The 17,611-nt window shown below is 35.8% G+C and overlaps 2 long non-coding RNA genes across 2 annotated transcripts; one reads left to right on the plus strand and one right to left on the minus strand.

Moving 5' to 3' along the window:
• Positions 1-10,857: 10,857 nt before the first annotated feature.
• Positions 10,858-15,224, minus strand: LOC127096934 (uncharacterized). The gene is made up of 2 exons (XR_007792873.1): positions 14,865-15,224; positions 10,858-14,220 (listed from the first exon to the last, which is right to left on the minus strand). It is a non-coding gene; the product is annotated as an uncharacterized LOC127096934 (long non-coding RNA).
• Positions 14,372-16,692, plus strand: LOC127096933 (uncharacterized). The gene is made up of 6 exons (XR_007792872.1): positions 14,372-14,917; positions 15,026-15,136; positions 15,219-15,331; positions 15,491-15,540; positions 15,783-16,078; positions 16,198-16,692. It is a non-coding gene; the product is annotated as an uncharacterized LOC127096933 (long non-coding RNA).
• Positions 16,693-17,611: the final 919 nt, after the last annotated feature.

Below are 17,611 nucleotides of genomic sequence, written 5' to 3' on the forward strand. Positions count from 1 at the left end.
TCTACGAGAAAAGAAGTTATTTGCTAAATTGTCCAAGTGTGAATTTTGGTTAGGAGAGGTGAGTTTTCTTGGTCATGTGATTTCAAGAGGTGGCGTTGCTGTTGATCCTTCTAAGATAGAAGCGGTATCTAAGTGGGAAGCTCCGAAGTCTGTTGCTGAGATTCGAAGTTTCCTTGGTTTGGCTGGTTATTATAGGAAGTTCATTGAGGGATTTTCTAAGTTGGCGTTACCATTGACGATGTTGACTAGGAAGGGGCAAGCGTTTGTTTGGGACTCAAAATGTGAAGGAGGTTTCCAAGAGTTAAAGAGAAGGTTAACTACTGCTCCTATTCTGATATTACCAAGTTCGTCGGAATCATTTGAAGTTTACTGTGATGCTTCATTGTTGGGTTTGGGTGGCGTGTTGATGCAGAATAAGCAGGTTATAGCTTATGCTTCAAGACAGCTGAGGGTTCATGAGAGGAACTACCCGACGCACGATTTAGAGTTGGCGGCTGTGGTGTTTGTTCTGAAGTTGTGGAGGCATTACTTGTACGGGTCAAGATTTGAGGTTTTCAGTGACCATAAAAGTTTAAAGTATTTGTTTGATCAGAAAGAGCTGAATATGAGACAGAGAAGATGGTTAGAGTTTCTGAAGGATTATGACTTTGGTTTGAATTACCATCCGGGTAAAGCAAACGTAGTGGCTGATGCATTGAGTCGGAAATCATTACATATGTCTATGCTAATGGTTAAGGAATTGGATTTAATTGAGCAGTTTAGAGACTTGAGTTTGGTGTGTGAGAGTACTCACAATAGTGTTAAATTGGGAATGTTGAAGTTAACAAGTGGTATTCTGGATGAGATCAGAGAGGGTCAGAAATCCGATGTGCTTTTGGTTGATAAGTTGACTCTAGTGAATCAAGGTCAAGGTGGCGAATTCAGAGTTGATGAGAACGGTGTTGTGAGATTTGGTAGTCGGGTGTGCATTCCGAATGTTATCGAACTTAAGAAGAGTATTCTTGAAGAAGGACATCGTAGTGGCCTGAGTATTCATCCTGGAGCTACGAAGATGTATCACGATTTGAAAAAGTTATTTTGGTGGCCGGGGATGAAAAGAGAAATTGCGAGTTTTGTTTATTCTTGTTTGACTTGTCAGAAGTCAAAGATTGAGCATCAGAAGCCGTCTGGGCTAATGCAACCGTTGGCTATTCCAGAGTGGAAGTGGGATAGTATCAGTATGGATTTTGTTTCTGGTTTACCGAGGACCATTAAGAATTTTGAAGCTATTTGGGTGATTGTTGACAGATTGACAAAGTCGGCTTATTTCATTCCGATCAGAATGGATTATCCGTTAGAGAGATTAGCCGAGTTGTATATTGAGAAGATTGTAAGTTTGCATGGTATTCCGTCGAGTATTGTTTCGGACAGAGATCCTAGATTTACATCGAAGTTCTGGGAAGGTTTGCAGAGGGCTTTGGGAACTAAGCTGAGATTGAGTTCTGCATATCATCCGCAGACTGATGGTCAGACTGAGAGGACGATTCAGTCACTAGAGGATCTTTTGAGAGCTTGTGTTTTGGAAAAGGGAGGTGCTTGGGATTGTTATTTACCTTTGATTGAGTTTACCTACAACAATAGTTTTCATTCGAGCATTGGTATGGCGCCGTTTGAAGCTTTGTATGGTAGGAGATGTCGGACACCTTTATGTTGGTATGAGTCCGGTGAGAGTGTTGTGGTTGGACCGGAGATTGTTCAACAGACTACAGAAAAGATTAAGATGATTCAGGAGAAGATGAGAATTGCTCAGAGTCGTCAGAAGAGTTATCATGATAAGAGGAGGAAATCACTTGAGTTCCGAGAGGGAGATCACGTGTTTCTTCGTGTTACTCCGATAACTGGGGTTGGTCGAGCTTTGAAGTCAAAGAAGTTGACACCTCGATTTATTGGTCCTTATCAGATTTTGGAGAGGATAGGAGAGGTAGCCTATCGTATCGCTTTACCGCCGTCACTTGCGAATTTGCACGAGGTTTTTCATGTGTCTCAGTTGAGGAGGTACATTCATGATCCGTCGCATGTGATCCAAGTAGATGATGTACAGGTGAGAGATAACCTGACTGTTGAAATATCGCCTATGAGGATTGAGGATCGAGAGTTGAAGCAGTTGCGGGGTAAAGAGATTGCCTTAGTGAAGGTAGCTTGGGGAGGACCAGCAGGTGGCAATGTGACTTGGGAACTGGAGAGTCAGATGAAAGAGTCTTATCCAGAGTTATTTGCTTGAGGTATGTTTTCGAGGACGAAAACTCTTTTAGTGGGGGAGAGTTGTAACACCCCGAATAAATAAGAGAATTATTTAAATTAAGTTAATAATATATTTATTAATTTAATTAAATAAATTGAATTATTGGATTATTATTATTATTTGGAATAATAATTAGTGGAAAATATATAAGTTGGAATAAGGAAAAAAGGGTTTCAGTATTGGTAAAGAGTTTTTCACGTGAAACAGAGAAGCGGCTGAAAGGTGAAAAGTGGAGAAAGGGCAAAGAGGAAGAGCTAGAGAGCGAAGGTTGAAGAACGGAAAAGCTTGAAGCTTAGAGATTGCCGGATTATCTCAGGTAAGGGGGGTTTATCATCGTTTAATGGGTATTATAGATTAGCATGTAATGGGTAGTGATAAACCGTTGAATTGACCCTAATTGGGATTTGGAATGCTGAAAATTGTGATGAATAAGTTGTAGGAAAACTGAAATTGAATCGATAATTGTATGTGTCGTGATTTTCCGATAATGTAGCTTTTTACGGAAGTTGAATCGGAGGTCCGGAAGTCCTCCAACGGCGGAAAATGCGGAAACTCTGCATTCTGCCTTGTGTTAGCGCAGGAACTGCTGTTTTGCCTGCGTTAACCGGTTAACCCAGGGCGTTAACCGGTTAACACTGTTATATTTTGTGAAAATGTGCTGTTTTGCCTGCGTTAACCGGTTAACCCAGGGCGTTAACCGGTTAACACTGTTGCGTTTTGCCAGAAAATGTATTTTTCCTGCGTTAACCGGTTAACCCAGGGCGTTAACCGGTTAACACTGTTAGAAATTGGAAAAAATGATATTTTAATGTTGTAAACATAATTGGCGATTGGCCTATTATCGTTGATTTTGATGAGTAATTTTGTTGAGTTTATGTTATGAAGTGTTGATACAAATATGTTGATAAGTTGTGTTAAAGTTGTGGAAAATATTAAGTTGTAGGCTTGGTGAGCCAAAGTTGATTACAAGTTGATTTTGTTGAAAACATTGTTGTGGTGCTGTTGTTATTATGTTGTCGAACCTTTAAAGTCGTATGTGCCATGTACATTCATATGCATTAAGTCGGAGCTTTGCTCACACCACGTTGGCCTGGATTGGCAAATTTTAAGTTGAAAGTTGAAGGCTTATGCCTTGATGCCCACTAAAATGGCAATGATTTTAAGTTGGGAGTTTTACTCCGAATGGTACCACATGCATGACGAGTCGAGTCTCATTAGAGTTGCATTATGTTGGTTTGTTGTATGTGTATCAGTGGTATTGATCTTGAGTATGTATATGAGTTGTGTTGATATTGGGTGATTAATGAGTTAAATTACTTAACATAACATGATAATTTATAATGCTTGTTATATCGATTGAGGAACTCACCCTTACAACTATTTTTCAGGTAACGAGCAATGAGTTGAGTAGAAGCTAATGCTTGGAGTCTAGTGTAGTCGCTTTAGTGGGTCATGCTCTGATAGATGTAACATCGGGACGGGATGTTTTAATTGTTTTATTGTTGGTTGTTGAACCTTTTAACTGTAAAACATTGTATGTTTTGAATGGTTGGTTGATTTATATCCGCTGCGAATTATGCAAAAACTGTTATTTTGATTAAATAAAGAGCATGACAGTTATTATGGTGTGAAGTAGTTGTGTGACACCCTTGAATGCATATTTACTCTGATTGATATATTGTTATTTTAATTAAATATTTGGGGTATTTTAGAAGGGTGTTACAAAGAGCTTCAGCAATAATACTAGATCGGGGAATCTCCTCCAATCCACTAAAAGGCACTCTACTAGAAATATACATCCCCAAAAGATGAGAATACTCCTCCAAGGTAGGCACAAGCTGAAAATCTGGGAAAGTGAAACAATGGTAGAGAGGATCATAGAACTGCACTAGCACACTCAAGAGTCCTTCAACCACATCAGTAGACAAGATGGACAAAAGCTTCCCATGACTTTGTTTGAAGTCCAAGGGATCTAATACAAAAGATGCTAACTTCCTTAACTCTTTCAAGTCGGGACATTTGAAACTGTACTTCTTAGTGTTCCTTCGTCCACAATCCATGGTCTGAAAATATTTGCAAATGATACCTTAGTTCCTTGAAATTTTCGTGTGATGAATGTTATGATGTGCATGAATGCATTCATGCAACAATCACAAATAAGGGATCACACACAAGGCAAACAAAGGTCAAGGGATGAATCAAATCTTTGTCAAGATCAATCATCCATTTTGGTGGATTATGGTTTACACCTTATCAACACCCAAGTTCCATTGATATTGACAAGACTTGATTAGATCAACCAAGAATCAAGGGTTTGTTGTAAGTCACGAGCATGGAGTCTGGGTAAGAACCATCCCAAAGGAGTGAACAAAGGATAAAAACCTGTAGATCATGTTCTAAAAAGTTCCCAGAGTCTTAATTCCATCTATCGGATATTACAGGTTAAGATGACTGACTTATCGACCTATAATATTCTCAAGAGAATCTCGTCTGAGCGTAGTATCGCGTAACAATTATTATCAAGTCTACACTTGAACAGTTTCCGCACTACGTCCTAAATAGGCCAAGATGGGTTAAATGTTCTAAGGTCCTTAGCTTCTCGGACCCAATTAGAAATAGTAATGTCTAACCACAAATACTTGTGTGACATTTCCAAATCCAAAGGAGTCTCCACTGAGCGGATGGATCTCAAGCCAACTTGTTAAGGACTACTCCACACAAGTCGAACATGACTATACCATCCTCCTATCTTAATTGCACTCAAGTTCGAGTTAGAACTTATCTCACCACTCAGAGATCACCAAGCATAACAAATTGATTATATCACACATACATATATACAAACATCACATATATACAAATATATACACAAAAAATAGGCTAAACCCACTGGAGACTACTCCCCAGCAGATTCACCACTTAATTTCTGTAGCGGTAAATTCATGACCATCAAGTTATTGATAAGTTAGAGATCAAGTAACAAGAGTCGCCACCGTGCTTTTATTGTTTCCAAGGGAAAAGGGAAAAAGTACGAACAAAACCCAAAAATAAGAAGTTTTCAAATTAAAACTAATAAAAAGTATGAGATTACAGGTAAGGGGGTTGGTTACACAGAGGGAAGGTGTTAGCACCCAACGTGTCCTAGGTACTCCTAGGGAGCCCTTTTTGTGTGCATATGTACTTGGTATAAAGTGATGTTTACAAACAAATAGGATGGGGGATGAGAAAAGAATTCATTAATTATATTTTTGTGTTTGACAAGACCTTCGGTCTTGTGCCTACGTACCAACATAAAAATGAGGGATCAAAACCTCGTAGTTCGTGATATAAATTTCAAAGTGGATGTATTGCTTTTAACAAAATTTAAGTTTGAAAGGCACGAAGGCCTAAAAATGGTTTGAATGAGTTAGTTCTTTTTGGATTTTTGAAAGTTTAGGTCAAGTATAGTTAAATTTATTTACAAGCTTGATTTAAGAAAAGAGGTTTGAAAATGCAACGGCATAAGGCCAACGTTTCTATCTTTCTTTTTGCAAAGTGGTTAAAGTTTAGAACAAAAGTAGTTCACACAAAGAAGATTTTAAAAATGGAGGGAGAGATTTTGAAATTAAAGAAATGGGGAGAAGATGAAGAGACTATCCTATGTACAAAATTAAAAGTTTAGAGTTAAAAAGATCTGACCAAACGGGTAGCAATCCAATAGACAAGAATGTTAATAGAAACCAAGAATTCCCTTGGACTTTTAGAATCTAGCAACACACAAATGCACAATTATATTATCTTGAAGAGCAAGGCATCAAATAAAGATGTCAACATCCAAGTTTATCCATTCCATGATCTTCTTCAAAGTAGCCCATGTAACAGATGAATTCCACAAGTCACATGTTCAAAATAACAGCTTCACAATGATCATGTTGCAGATGAACTTAGAGAGGTCTTAAAAGATGTATCAGATGAATTTCAAATTGCAAGCACTTGGTTTCTCAACAAGTTGGCATTGGCCAAGTCCTTTAGCATAGGAAGGTTGCCTAGATTCTAAGTCCATTTGTCCAAGATCAAGCCAACAATCCACACAAAAGTCTTTTAGGGTTTTTGTTGTTATTATGTACATTAATGGTCAAAGACCACACAAGCAAGCAAAATATACACAAACAAAATATATCACACAATATGGTCCAAGTGGACAAAGTGAAAATTGCATTAACATAAAAAATTAGAATGATAATGAACAATGACAAATGAAATAAAATGCTAAAAGTTAAATGGCATTAAAGTAAAGGGCTTAAAATTAAAAGTTAGTAGTTAATAAGTTAGAAGTTAGTATTGTTTTGCTTTTTCTTTTTTTATTTGGAGTCATTCTTTGGAGAACACTCAACCCACTTATCAGAAGCATGGATCCTTGAATCAAGACATCTTCCAAAGGAAGGAAAAAAGGCCAAGTTTCCACACAATACCATGAAAGAGGGGAGACTTACAATCTCACTAACTAGAATGCTTATCCCTTTTATGTCACAAATTTAGCGCTATATTAAGCAATCGTAATTGAACTTATGTAGAAGTCACAACTATTTAAGGTCGGGCAATAAAATTTTGGTGTTAATGCATGTTAGAGACATAGTATAATGGACTATGCTCATGAAACATACCACACCCAAAAAGAATATGCAAAAGGTGTGGCCTAATCTCATCCATACTTATGTCAATTTTTCAATCAACTAGCCTTAGGATTATGAGATATCATAGGCCAAATAGAATGAATGAATGAAGAAAGGGAATAAGATGAAGTGGGAGGGGAATGGATCAAAACACAAATGGGTCAAAGGAGGACTTTTACCAAATTAATATCATCCATTCATTTTAGGAGATGGAATGTACATTCCATCAATCCCCTAAATCCAATGATATTAATTTGACAAAGTTAAATCAACTTTGACTAAGGCCCAACAACAAGAGTCAAACATAAACAAGTCATCACAATTGGTCAACAAATTTATTTGGCATTTATTCAAATTAAAAATACTAAAATAGTGCATTTAAATTAAATATGGTTTGTCCAATTCCTAAAATCTCATCAAAACACCAAAGAAATGGCCATGATATTTATCATAGGTCAAATAAGGTCAAAGGACCTTGGAGAAAAAATTTCATAATTTTTGGACATTTAAAAATATTTTTAAACAATTTAAAACAAATGAAAAATCAATTAATTCATGAAAAATATTAATAACGATCCAAAAATAATTTTAATTCAGAATATAAAAGAGAAAAATATTTGATTTTTTTTTGGTGAAAGTCCCATATTTTTTGGATCAATATTGAGTTTAATATGAATGATTGAAAATAATGCAATTAAAATGAGAATTAAAATATCAGAAAAAACGTGGACCACTTGATCTCCCTCATTAATTGAGGTGGCAGCTCAAGTGGTCACAAACGCGCTATCCACGATGGACTCTAGTCAGCGCGCCATAACCTTGGTAATCAGAAAGAACGCTCAGGATTAAAACAAATTAGATGGATCATATGGTTGTGAGAGATGCCAACACATCGTCGGAGCTGTAGCTCCTGTCTTCTTCTTCGGTGGACCTCACCGGACTGGTCCACCTTCAACCATCACCAAAATTAAAAACAAAGACATGATCTCAAAGTAAAAATGGCACTGAGTTCGAATCTGGCCTCAACTCACTCTAACTCCAAGTATATTGGGAGATACATGGAGTTGAAATTTGAGGTACATGAACCTAGTTGCTTCGATTTGGCCTCTAAGCAACTCAATCTTCTTGCCTACATTGGTAGGACTTCAGACAACCAAAGATCAACAGAATTGAGTAAGAATTAGAGAGAATCGAAGAGATCAAAATTTCTGGAAAATACCTTCAATGGAGGTCTGGATTCAACTGATTTTGCTCTTGCTCGTGCTTGATCTCACTCCAAATGCTTGCAGAAGAAGGATTGAATGCTCAAAAGGCTGTGGATTCCTGGAGATTTGAATTTCAAAACAGTGGAAATTCAAACTCAAATCCAAGTAAATTTCTCAGGTTTATCCTTTGCAATGTGAGGGTTATGTCGTGGCGCGAAAAATACCCAAGCGTAAGGAACGCTCGAAATACAAACAAAACAGAGTCGCCACCGAACTTTATTTGTTCCCAAAGAGGGAAAGGGGAAATATCGATAAAACCCACGAAAAATAAAAAGAAATGGTCTTCGCAACCAAATCGGGTTCGGGAGTCGGTTATGCAAGGGAAAGATATTATCACCCCTCACATCCATCGTACTCGATGGGACCCATCTAGTTAGTTTCGTGTAAGAGTATTAGCGTGATATCATTTGTGAACTTCTACTTAAGGAGTGAGGAAAGAGAAAGAAAGAAAGGAAAGACTTAGGGTTTTTAATATTAATGTGCCTGACAAGATTTCGCAATCCTGCTCCTACGTATCTCCAGGTGCTATGAAGAACTCAAGGCATACGTAGTTCTACCCAAAGAGAACTACTGGATGGATTGCTTTTAAAAAGAGTGATGCTTGGATCAAATTTGAGCGATTAAACCTTTACTTGCTGCTCACTCTTGGAGGCTGAAGTCTTTGTTTGTTTCGCATCAAAATAGATGTCGCATACTCTTTTCTGAAAATGTTTTCGGAGTCGCACAAGGGCGGAAAACAAGTTTGATGAGTTTGAGTTGATTTTAAGCGGAGACAGGCATCCAAGCAGGGAGCTCTACTGCAGTACTCGAATGCCCGAAAAGGAAGAGGCCTAAGCCCAATCACTCTCTTTTCATCCAAAAGTTTATTATGAAAATGTGTGGCAAATTAGGTCAAAGTTCATTAACGGAAGACGATTAATCAGACAGAGAGCTCTACAGCAGTGTCCAAATAATCGGGAAAGAGAAGGTCAATATCAATCTTTTTCTTCTATAAGAGAAATGACCTAATTCTAGTAATTATTGTATTTTAATATGGAAGACGAATGTTTGAACATTGAGCTCTACAGCAGTATCCTAACATCCGAAATAGAGAAAGTCTAAACTTAATCAGTTTCTTCCATTTTTATTGTGAAAAGTTTTTGAAAATAGGGAGACGACTTGACATTGGATCAAGCGTCTGAAGTTGACTTTATGAAAATAGTTTGGATGTGGCGGGGGTGTTGCTCGACTTTGTATCCAATTTGGATTTGATTAGGGAAAAGACACTTGATGTTGGATCGAGGTTTTTATTCTTTGTGTTTGAATTGGAACAAGAAGGGGTGATTTAAAGGTTTTGAAAATGATAGATATGTGGGTGTAGAAATGGTTCTAATTTTTGTCTGAAAATTACTCGACGTTGGACCGAGTATTTATTTTTATTCTTTTCTAGAATGGGTTGATTTTAATCTTGGAATTGACAATCAACTAATACAATAAAGTAAACGAAAGCGGTAAATTATTACATATTTTCGGGAATGGGGGTACAGTTTATCGAATGGGGATACAACACAATAACTAAATCATACAAGTTTTGAAAGACATTTGAAGAAATAAAAGAATCTCGTTGTGAGAAGGCCCAAGAGAAAGCCACGAGACTCGAAGTAAAAATCAGAAGTTAAATTGAATTTTTAACTTTAAAATTGCTACGCATCTGAGTAAAATCGATCGAACAAATAAATCAATTTTTTTCTACTTAATAATTAAAATAAAATAAATAAATAATCAATAAACAAATATAACAATAATAATAGTAATAACAATCAAATAAAAATAAACAAATAATGATAAATAAAATAAATAAATAAATAATAATAATAACAATAATAACAATTAATAATAATAATAATAATTATAATAATATAAATATAAAAATAAAAAATAAAAAGCAAATAAGAAAATTAAAATATGAAGAAAAAAAAAGGGTGTGCTATATAAAGATGAGGGTGTAAAAATTAATGGACCTAAGACTTGAAGAATTCAGTAACCGAACGGTAAAATAATTTAACCTGAATTAATACAAAAATGAATTATTTTTATAAAAAAGAAAAGGAACAAAAATGAGATTCTTAAAATATTTGCAAATTAAATCATATTATTTTATTTACACTTAACAATATCAAAATATATTTATCTATATATATACTACCAAATATTTATCTTTCTAATCATTTAAAAAAATAGTATAATTTAATTTCCATAATTTTCAACGGAGACCACATTTAATTCTTTATATGCATATTGTTGTTGCTACTACCTAGCATATGCTACCGTAACACAGAGACTCCGCCGAATACCTTACGATACATTCAAGTACTTCTCAAGCATGTATCTTACTGAAATAATATGTATTAAAATATGCTTGATTTCACATTTTTTTAACAAGGTTTGTATAGTCTATATGAATAGAAAAGAAAGGGGATTGAGTAGGACAAGAAAATAAAAATGAAAACAGTAAGGTGATGCACATGATTCAACTCTATTTCTATCATAAATTAGATCCAGTATGACCAGTACTACTAGTACCACTAATATCAATATCTAACTAAAAAATTGAAAATATGCCATATATAACAAAATAAAAAAAACAAAACAAAACATTCACTAATAATTACCAGTAATATTAAAAAGATACACTTCAACATATTCAATAAAATTCCAAGTTGCACTTTCAGCAATCTAACCAATGTGAAATAGTATTTTCACTTTCTCTCATGAGTGCAATTTTTTGACAGACAAGATGAAATATAAGCAAAAGAATTTTAGCAGGATAACCGTTAATACAACCAAAATATCACACAAAGTATATCAACTATAAAATTAATCAAAACTAGGATAACTTCCCTCAAAATAATAGAACAAATAAACAAATCTAACTAACAAATGAAAAAGGAGACACTCCACTGCCAATCCACCTACTTGTTTCTCATCTTAAAATGAAAGAAGCTTGAATGATTCAAAACTAACTACACTTGGCCACTTTTTAAGAACTTAAAAGAAAAAAAAAATAGGATAAATGAAACTACAACAACATAAAGGTTTCCTTCTACAACATAAAAGCTTCATATTAAAAGATTTCAAGAAAAATAAAACAAATCTCATAACCTTTATTTAATCTCTCAAGTTAAAACATCAAATCCTTACTCAAAACAATAATATAATTTATCAATCCAAACATAAATCAATCATGAGAAATGAGAGTACAAACCCATAGTGATTCGTTTCGATGTTGTCACTGATTGTTGTCGGTCTGGATGGTGGTCGGTAACGGAACGGAGCAGAGACATAGAGGCCTTGGGTGGCTATGGAATGATGGGTTTGAAGTGAGGTAGGAGATGATGCTTAAGGTTGCAGATCATTCGGAAAAATGGCGGAGGGAGTAGTTATGTTGAAGATGTGTGTGTTTTTGAGTTGTTGAAGGTTATGTGATGAAATATGTAAATGTTGAGGTTGAAGAAAAAAAGTCTTCTCCCTCTTTTTTTCTTTCTGAGTATATCTCTAGAAGTGAGTGAGTAGTGTTATATCATTTCCATTTTCAAGAATGTGAAAGAGAGAGAGAGGAAAGTTACATGAGAGAAAGAGATCTTGTGGTGTGAAAGAGAGGAGACGCGACTTCATTTGGATAACAGAAAAAATTTGGGACACGTGGAGGTGCATTAATGGAGGAAGAAATATATTTTCTGATTTTGTTTTCTTAATTAAAAAAACTAAAATGTTAACAAATTAAAATAAAACTGAAATCACAGAAATAAAATCGAAATAAAAATGTGGAAAATTCTATTTTAATTCCAACGATTATTTTGGTTAAAAAATAAAAATAATCAAATAAAAATCGGGTGAAAAAATGCTAGAAAAAATAAACTAAACGCATTAAAATAATCAGTGTAAAATAAACTTCTCGAAAACATACAGGTTTTGATCAAATTTTGAAATAAGAAAATGATCGGTTAAAAGGCTCAGACTTGATCAAAATGCAACTGAAAAAGTAGTTGAAAAATTAAAACGAGCGCACGATGTTAAACTACGCGAACCGGAGATTAAGAAAACTGACATCCGAAAGCTCAATTTTGAAAATTTTCAACCGCCAATTTGATGCACAGTTGAGAAATGATTTGACCGGTTTGTCTGTGAATCCAAAAAAATTATCTGACTGCTATTTTAAGCGCTATGCGAAACAAAATACATGATGTGACAAGTATAAAAATGCAAACGTCTTGTAAATGCACTGAATTTCTAACTCCATAAATACGAACAGACAATTAGACGCAGATGAATCTCCCTTGGACCATTTGCTTCTCATTCTCAAACACAAACACAAACAAAACCTATACATATTTAGATGATAACAACTCTCTTGATTATCACCTTATGAATCTCTGAAACAAGATGCAACAGAATAAATGATGCACTGAGATAGAGATATCAAGTCTTTCGACTTCTCAATCAACAGATGATTGAATGAATGTCATTAAGACCAGATAAAATGCCAGAATTCATGACTTTTCCACTAAACTCTTATAAATGCTTTTTAACTAATGAAATGCACGACAAAATGGATAAGTTCATGCTATGCTGATGCGAGTGAAAAACTCAGGGTAAAATTTAGGGTATGACAGATTAGAGTTAGGGGATCAAAGCTGACACGAATGTGTGTGAAATGCTGAGCATATGAGGCTCTATTTATAGCTGAATCCATTGCTTTTTGCACACTTGAATTCACTTTCCAAATTTGGTCATTGATGATGCATGGGTGCATGGGCGCACATAGGCCCATAAAATCATTGCCATAAATCCACAAATGAGTGTGACATGATCTGAATTCAACTTGGATTGCAAGGCAAGTGTTTATGAAGATTTGAAATTTGATCCTTGCCAAGTGATGACACCATGTTCATGTCATGCGCAGCCTATGCATTCCTTGTCCAAAATGAATGAATTTGAGCTCTTTGGAAAGGTGAGATCAAGAGGAATAACTTCCATGTTCAACACTTTTCCATTTGGAGTTTGTAATTTGAAGAAATTTGAGGTAGAAGTTTGGAAATTTTTGACATATCAAATTTTTTCTTAGTGTCAAGCCATATGTCTCAATATTCCACCTTGCTTAACTTTTTATATGAGCTTCAAATGAGAAAAATGTCTTCATCAAAGTTATATATCTTTCAAAGAACTTAAAAATGGTCACCAGTTTCATGTCATTTGGATTTTAAATGATAGAGTTATACATTTTTGAAGTTTGGAAAAATCACTTGTTCAATGGTATAGGTCAAAAGTGACCTATAATGTAACCTCATATCACATGCTCAAAAATGTTGAGTTAGCTCCCACTCCAAACATCAAAGTTGAAGTGGAATCATTGAATTTAATTGTGCAACTTGGAAATCTTTCATCTCATAAAAATTGAGTAAGTTATGGCCTTGGGAAGTTGACTTTCAAATTAGGGTTTAGACAAAATGACCTATAATGTTTCAACATAGAAAATGATTCTCCAAGCAAAACTAACTCTAGGTCTCAACATGAAAGGTGTTTGGAATGTCATTTAGAGTAAGTTTTCTTTTGGAATCATTTTCAGATGGTGAAAATTGTAGGAGATAGGGTCTAGGCAGACCCAGTTTTGATCAGATGAATTCATCTGGCCAACCACCATCAACCAACTTGCTAACTTCTAATTCTCTTGACTTTATAGGCTCATGGTAGATCATATATGCATAAGATGATGAATTTTGAAGTGTCCCTTGAGAAATTTGACCAATTGGTTAGATAGCTTGTTGGAGAATTTACTCAAGATACCCAGTCAAACTAGGGTTTCCAAGGCAAATCACCCTCAAACTCTTGAAGAAAGCTTGATCAATATAACATGTAGAGAACATTGGGACTCATATATGATGCTCATCACCATTCTTGGATCAATTATTGGTTGTGCTCTTTGTTCATGCGGGTCTCAAACCCTAGATGTGAACTTGATAGATCAATGGAGATCATGCCCTTCCTACAAAAGAGTTAGGCAAATGCAAAGACATATATATTTTTTGATATTTTGGTTAGTTAAATGATAAAATACAAGTATGATACAATCACAAAGTACTTGGTGATCTCTCTCAGAACAAACCCAATGAAAGAGGGGTAAGGAGGATGCCAAGGTATGATCTCAATGTTAATGCTTATGATGAAATTATATGAGGGATCTTAGGGTCAAAATTGGGGTCTTACACAAGGCAGTGAAAAACATCGACATTAAAAGACCCTTGGGAATTTCACCATGAAAGAATCTTTATACTCATAAGAGATACTCAAAGAAGTCACACGCGGACCCTCTTCGAATTTCTTCTCTTTCCTTAGTTCCTAACGTCTCTTTAAACGTAGACGAAAACACAATCTAAAACTCTCCATGCCAAAACCTCCCAACCTAAACCGGAAAACACTCTCAAACGCTCCGACATCACATGATAAATCAAAGATCTACCTTATACAAACCCTTAACCAAACTCCAACAATCAAACCGAAACATTTCAATCTAAACCAACAAAGGTAACAAACAAACACATATGCCAACAATCAGGTTTATCACATTGCCATGACGTCGGTGCGTATGGAAAAACATATGGAAAAAGTGAAGAAGGAAGTGAAATAAACCTTACTGGAAAACAACGTTTCCGGCGAGCTTGGGAAGTGGAATCGGATCTTGGGTAAGTACCTTTCTTCCCTCTTTACTGTTTGAAACTTTTCTACTTTCTCTGAGTCCTCTCCTTCCTCTTTTCGTTCTTCTGCTTACTCGCTAGTTCCACTTGATGAAGGTGTGCTACTGGGCTAACACGCCTTGCACAGAGTTCCGTTGCCGAGACTTCTCTTTTTCAACAATGATGCCCTCTCTGTTAGGGATGAAAGACGTAATTCACGGCATGATGGTAAGATTCCTTTTTTGAGATTTCTGCAGAGTTTTTCTTTCGGGCCCTTTTCGAACGAACGCCCTCCTTTTTATATGAGCAGGTGAGCCATCCCTCTGAGGTACAACCTATGAGCTGTCTACTACTAGACAAGATAAAAAAAACATTAGAGAGAATTTTCACAGGATTTTGTGGGGACCAGAGTAATTGTGACAGGTAATTCCCTTTTTGTCTGTAGTGATAGGTTCCAATCCATTTCAGAAAACCTGTGTGGTCCCTCCCTTTATGACATCATCTTTTGCTTTCAATTTGTGCACGTAAGTATTTTGATGGAATTTGCTTATGCATTGGGGTTTTGTTGGACTGATATGGCAGGGTGATTCTGGTGTGCAACTTGTGATTTTATTGGCAAGGTTCCGTAGCAGGTATATTGCAATATGGTTATGTTGTGCATCACTCATGGTTTCATTCTGATTTAGGTTCCTTTGTATTCAATTTATGTTGGTTTAATATTGATGCATGAAGCTTACTGTGTCGGTTTTAGACCATGGTTTTGTGATAGGCAACCCTAGTTTTTTGGTCGTTCTGTTTATGTTTTAGAAAGTATGGATCGTTGGACATGTTTTTTGACCAAGGCTCCAAATAATATTCAACTTGTGTCCTGCAGGTCTAGCAGGTTTTGCAGCTTATCTTGATTGCCATTCCAGCTTTGGTTCGGTAGTATTTATGCATTGAGTTTTTCTTGGCAAGGTTGCAGAAGTTAGTAACATAACCGAATCATGTATGCTATTACATTTGGCTACATGTCTGAATTAGGTTACCAGCAAGTTTGTCATGAGCAACAGGCGGGATTTCGAGCAATGTTTCCTTGTGTTGCATGCCTTATATTGCTGGTTCCATAGCGAGTCTTGGTCTGGTATTGGCGAGTTTGTGAACTGGTTCATGTTATGGTTTGGATTTCAGGTTTGTGATGTTGCCTTGATTTTATGGAATGAAAATTTTGGTTATGTACACACGACGGTAATGTCCTCATTTTCCTATGATTTGTCTCGGTTGGTTAAATGGAGTGTTGTGCATTGTAGGTTGCAGTTAGATTCACATTTTGGTTCTGGCTGCATCTGCATTTGAAGATCCGCTGACATTGAAATTCTCCAACTATAATTTGGTCCATTATCTCCCTATCCTTATTGCTCGTTTCATTCTTGGAAATCTCTTAATATTGACCCTTACATCTGGTAGAGACTCTAGGAGCTGTGAAAGTATGACTTGTAGGTTCTTGTCCTTGACCAAGGATCGCGTCTCTATTTTCTCTGTTCAACACATGAGGATGATGTCCATAGTTTGGTATTTGCGAAATTTAACATCTGGTTATTTAATTGCAATCAATTTGTTGGCACAAAATTAGGAGCTTCATAATTGTTTAGGATATGACTTAAGAAGCTTAGGTTTGGGCTATGTGACAATGTATTTGGAAAGTAGGTAATGGATATATGGACTTTGAAAGGAATGGTGTTAATGTACAAGGAATAATTGTAATTTGAAGCAAGTACTTGTATATTGTAATGTTGGTTTGTAAATGCAAATGTGATTTGGGTATGTAAACATGTTTTGAAAATTGACATGCACTCATGGTTTCAACATGAATCATAATGGGCCAAAGGATGGGTTATGGAGGAATTACAAGTGAAATTAAAGTCATTGGTTGTAACATGATTAAATTGACTTTGGTCAAAGTTGACAAAAACCATTGACCAAAATCAACCTTTGGTTTTTTTACTCATATTTTTTGTATCTTTCATATGTGTGGACATTTGTAAATACATGGTATTGGTATCTTGAACGAAATGAGCAATGCATGGAATTTCTTATGAATGAAAGGCCTTGATTTTAAATGTATTGATGGATTTAGTCTTTTGTGAGTCTTGTGTGAATGGATGTATTTTTAAAATTGGGCAATATCAACATAACTCAAATAACCATGACTTGAATAAGCATGAAGCAAAGATCTTGGTAAGGACCAAGAGGCATAACGAACTATGACCTACCTGGACATTTATGGACCAAGTACTAATGGGAATGACAATGGCACAGGGTGGACTTAAATAACCTTGAATAACCTTGACCAAATGAAAACAGGCAAAGTGTGAACCACATGCTTCGAAGAGGCAAAATGAACTAGCTCAACATGTACTTGGGCCTAAACCAAGGGACATAGTCATATGACGCACATGTGGGAGCATGAGACTTATAAAATCAACCACAAGAGGGCCCACAAACATGAACTATGCACAAGAGGTTGTGTGAAAATTGGTCAAGCTACAACACCTAATCACAATGTCATAAAAGATAGAATTAGGGTTATGGATCTTTATGATGGCATGGACCATGATTAGGGTTTAGAGACAACTTGATCAAGTGTGGGTCTCAAACTAAAGTTTTACATTCCTTAAGAAGCCACAATTAGCATACCTAATATAATCATAATATCCTAGAATT

This window comes from Lathyrus oleraceus, chromosome 6 (genome assembly GCF_024323335.1).
Source record: "Lathyrus oleraceus cultivar Zhongwan6 chromosome 6, CAAS_Psat_ZW6_1.0, whole genome shotgun sequence".
Lineage (NCBI taxonomy): Eukaryota > Viridiplantae > Streptophyta > Magnoliopsida > Fabales > Fabaceae > Lathyrus > Lathyrus oleraceus.